The sequence below is a fragment of the Hydra vulgaris genome, chromosome 14, assembly GCF_038396675.1.
Source record: "Hydra vulgaris chromosome 14, alternate assembly HydraT2T_AEP".
Lineage (NCBI taxonomy): Eukaryota > Metazoa > Cnidaria > Hydrozoa > Anthoathecata > Hydridae > Hydra > Hydra vulgaris.
This window is the reverse complement of record NC_088933.1, coordinates 31,747,166-31,752,500: the sequence shown is the minus strand read 5'-3', so window position 1 is coordinate 31,752,500 and position 5,335 is coordinate 31,747,166.

The following is a 5,335-nucleotide window of genomic DNA, read 5'->3' as shown; positions in this document are numbered from 1 at the left end:
GTGTCTGTCAGTGTCCATTAAGTTTATCTAAATATAAATTAAAATAAATATTACAAAAATCAAAAGCATATTTAACTATTATTTATTCTAAAAAATACATTATATTATAAAAAAAACATAAAATAGCAATATTGCATCTGAATGATTAATAAAATTGGGAAAGGAAGGCTTGGAAGTATAACGGCAAAACAACAAATGCTTTTGTTAATATCTCATTCAATAATATGTTTTACAAAGTTTATTATTAAACTTATTTTATAATGTTTATTTATGATAAGAGCCATTATTCAACCAAATTAAACACATGTCTTGATCTAAATTATTAATGCGTTAGGGTTAGTATTAAAAACAAATGCGTTAGGTAAAGTATTAAAAACAAATCTTTTAAAATAAAAATAAGTTGATTATGCCCTAATCCTAATCTTAAACTGAATTCTTATATTAAACTTAATGTTAAAACAAACAACTTAATTCTGTTATTAAACTAAATGTTAAAACAAACAACTTAATTATTATAATAAACTTACGAAGTTTTGCAGCGACCATGCGGCTAAAGAATCAACAGAAAAAGAAATTTTAGATGTAATCAACGGCCAGTTTAAACACGACCGTCGTATGAGAATACTTAACTGGTTAAAATAAGACAATCATACTTTTGTATTTCGGCACATAGCGTTTCTTCATAGTCCCAATATTAAGCCTCCTAACTGACTCGATAAGAGTGAGCGATTGTAGTGTTATAAACAAATAAGTTTATATTATTGTTAAAACATAGTGATTGGTGATAGATAATATCATAGAGACTTTGCCTTGAATGGAAGTCAAGAACTCAATATGATATTAAAACTGAATATGAATTAAAATTACAAATATATGAGAATTATTTGAATAGTTTTAAATTATAATCTGAAGATTGCATACAGTTAACATTTAAATAAGGCTTTGAATGTTGAAATTCAAACAACTAGTTTCAATTTCACATATTTATATATTATATTCAAACTTTGAATCTAATATATAAGTTGAATATAAACAAAAGATGATTTATTTAAACAAAATAATATTTTTTCGGTCTCATATAATATTTTATTTTGATAAATATATTACTTTTGTTATACAGTTTATCACAGTATGTGCCAAAAAATTTGTATGGTTGGTATGTAATTTTAGGTGCTGTTACTTTACTATAATTACATTACTTTATTGTCATTGATACGTACTTTAACTCCACAAACCACAAAAAACATGCATAAAAATTCTATTACGATTTTATGTGGAGGCCCCTGGGCAAATGCCCACAATGCCCACCCCTAAATCCGGCCCTGTATATATATATATATATATATATATATATATATATATATATATATATATATATATATATATATATATATATATATATATATATATATATATATATATTATTATTATTATTATTATTAACTACATGCTTTTTTTATAAAACTATATAGTATTGCAGTCCGCGATATCCGAAGGATTTTAGGTCGGCACACGAATGCGGAACTTAGTCAACGTCAAGTCGGCAAAATTTTGCTTTTGATTTTTTGCACAACGTTATGAAAAGATTAATTGGTTATAAAAGCATTGCTTTTAATAGCTGTTCTGGGAAGCATTTTCAGGATGGCCAGCAACTTGGAAAAGTTAAGGAAATTTTAAACTATGTTAAAAAGTCAGAGTATTTATTAAATTTTGAAAAAGTCATGGAAAAATTTTGATGGATTCAATAACAAAATAACAAAATTTTTTTTTACTTACTGGAGACTAAAAATCAGTGATTTTTTTTTTTTCATATTTCATTTTTTTGTTTAAAAATGTTGATTAATTTAAAGTAAACAGTTTTTAAGTAAACTTCTATTTTTAGGGTAGTTTTATTTGTTGCCTTTTTACTACTACATTTGTTAAATTTACATCGGTAAGTCATGGAATATGAAATCAAAAATTGTCTTGCCACCCTAATGCCACCTAACGACTCGTTTAGAGTTTGTGTGTGTGTGTGTGTGTGTGTGTGTGTGTGTGTGTGTGTGTGTGTGTGTGTGTGTGTGTGTGTGTGTGTGTGTGTGTGTAACATTTTAATTGCTTTAGTAAAAATTTTTAATTGCTTTAATAAAAAACCTTGTTTTAAATTTTCAAGAAGTTTAACATATTTTTTAATGTTTTTTAAATTATGTTTCTTCTCTAAATGTGTTTATCATAACTTAAGTATACAAAGAATAATTATATCCTATTAAACTTACTGATCTTAATTAAAATTAAAACAAGAAATTGCAAGATTTTAAAATGTTGATCAACAGAGTTCGTATTGTACCTGGAAAATTAATTTTGGCTAAAGTCATGGAAAACGTAGAAAAAGTCAGGGAGTTTTTATTAATCAGATAGTCATGGAATCCTGATTGAGAAGTTATACAATTAAGCTTTTTTGTTGGTGCTACCCATTAATTTAATTTGACAAATAAAAAATACCGCACAGTGTCTCACTAGGAAGGCGTATGATCGCACGTCATTTGGCTACGCTTATATTATTTTATTTTTACAATTTGACAACGGCATTTTAATTTTTTTTTTTTTTTTTTGCGCTGAAAAACTTAAGAGTAAATAACAACAAACTTAAAAAAAAAGGAAATCAAAAAAAAAACGAAAAAGAAAACAAAAAGTAAATATAAGAAACTAAAAAACTCTTAATTACATTTTACATTTTAATTACAACCAGTGCACAGTGGACCAATAGATGGACAAAACTAAAAAAATTCATGTCTGAAAACTGAAATTTTTTTAAACTGTTTTTAATTAGATACATTGAAGACCTCAAAAATGATTAAAATAAATGGAATTAAAAAAATATTTTCAACAAAAATTAATTTCAAGTAAAATTTTTTCACACAAAAAAGGCGATAAAGTGAGAAAATGTAGTTTTTAAAAAAGCAAAACTGTATAATAAATTTGTGGTATATTGGTTAAATGTTTTATAAACTTATCGAATAATTGTTAGTATATAAAGTTTACAAAGAAAAACAGTTTAAAAAAAATTTTAAATCAGTTTTGGATATAATTTTTGGTAGCAATTGTACTTTTTTATGAAACTTTTTTTGATAAGACAACAAGGGAAATTTGTGCTCTATTTTGCCTTTATCACTTATACATATATTGTGGGGTTTATCTATGTCTAATGAAAAAGACAAACTTGATGTTTATAATTTTATTCGTGAATACTGTTCTAAATTTGATGCTCAGTTTGTAACTTTTTTGTCAAAGTATTGTAAACGTTGGTCTTTAAGTAAAAGAATTGATGAAAACTTTATGAAACAATTCAGTATGGCTTCAAAAAGACTATTAAATCATTCAAAAATCAGGATAGTAAAACTGAATCTATAGTTAGTGGTCGACCTGTAAAATCATTTGAAGATTCATCAAATAAGACAATGAGTCGTAAAGTAGCAGCGACTTGTTAACAAGTTCATCAAATGAACTGTTATATGCTAGTAGTTGTAATCTTTTTAAAGATGGCAGAAAAAAGGATGCAAAAGTAGTTCGAAGTTTATCCTTAAAGCAACCTTCTTATTCAGAACATACTCAAAACACTCCATATGAAGCTCTAGCGCTCATATTAGTTAATGATATGAGCAAATCTAGATACCAACGCTTGAAAAATAAAGCTGTGAGCAAAGGTTGTAATCTCTATCCTACTTAGTTACTAGTCTATCTCTATCCTACTTACAATGATGTTTGTGTTGCTAAAGAACAATGCCTTCCTGAAAAAACATCATGGATTGTTAATAATTTTTCTGCAGAAATAAATTTTCAAGCATTAGTTGATCATACAGCAATACGCCTAATACAGTTGCAGAAGCAAGTTATTGGTTCAATAAATGATCTTGAAAGACTAACATTATATTCTAAAGGTGGGTTTGATGGATCAACAGCCAAAGGTAAACCGTAACCTGATTTACAATCAGGTAACAGTTGAAAAAGAAAACAGAAATCTTTAAAAAGAAGCTAGTTTATTTATTTCTCGTTTTGTTCAACTTCGGCTGTTTGGATACATTAATGATAAAAAAATAATAATTTGGTTTAATCCACACCCATCTTCAACTTTATATTGCAGACCAATAAGATTTTTATTTAAAAAAGAAACGATTGAAGTTTTGAAACAAGAGAATCAGTTTATTAACATTTTGTGAAAACTAAACAATACTTCATAACGATGGTAAACGGCAAAGTTGCTACAGCATTATATACAGCAACTATATCTTCTAAGTGTTGTTCTGTTTGTGGATGCAGTCCAAAAAATAAATGATCTTAATACAGCTAAAAATATGCCATTGACAAAGATAAGTCTCTGCTTCGGTCTTGCAACTCTCCATGCTTGGATTAAAAGCATGGAATGTCTTCTTAAAATTAGTTATAAATTGACAGTGAAAAAGTGGGCTTGAAGGACTAAATCTGAAAAATCAAAAAAGCAAAAAATCCAGATAAGGTTTCGTGATGAAGTTGGACTGGTAATTGATATGCCAAAGTCTGGTGTCTGTGAGTCTTCAAATGATGGAAACATTACTAGAAGATTTTTTCAGAATGCAGAGAAGTCTGCTCAAATTCTTGAACTTGATGTCAGTATGATAAAGATGTTGCATGTTATTTTGTGTATATTGTCGTCTAACTTTCTAATTGACTCTTCACTATTTAGAGAATACTGCTACAAAACAGCTGAGAAGTATGTAAAACTTTTTCTCTGGTATCATATGCCATAGAGTCTGCATCACATTCTTATCCATGATTAGCAAGTTGTAGAGAAAATGGCTTTGCCTATTGGCATGCTCAGTGAAGAGGCACAAGAAGCTCAAAATAAAAACTTAAAGAAATTTTGTGAATCATTTTCGCGTTCCAAATTAAATAAAGATTTATTAAGGCAACTAAATAAAAACAAAATAAAAGTTATTATGTAACAAAAATATTAATCATTTTAATTTTAAATTAATTGGAAGTATAAATATTTTCTTAAATGTCACTCTCATTAATCTATTATTTTAAATTTCAATGAGAAGTGGTTTAGAATCTTTTAGCGCGTTTTTCAATTTATAACAAAAGTGATTTACAAATTACGAAACATTTTAATTGAAATCAATTTTTTAGAAATTGACCATGCCATATTATTCAAAGGAATGTTTTATGCAGAATTTGTTTCAGATTTCCTTAAAATAACATCTCCAATGATTAATAATGATAAAGAGGTAATGCGCAATTTAATTTAGTTCTACAAACATAAAAGCACAGATATTTAATTAAAGTTTTTAATTGCTTAAGTGTTCTTCTGAGCCTTTGA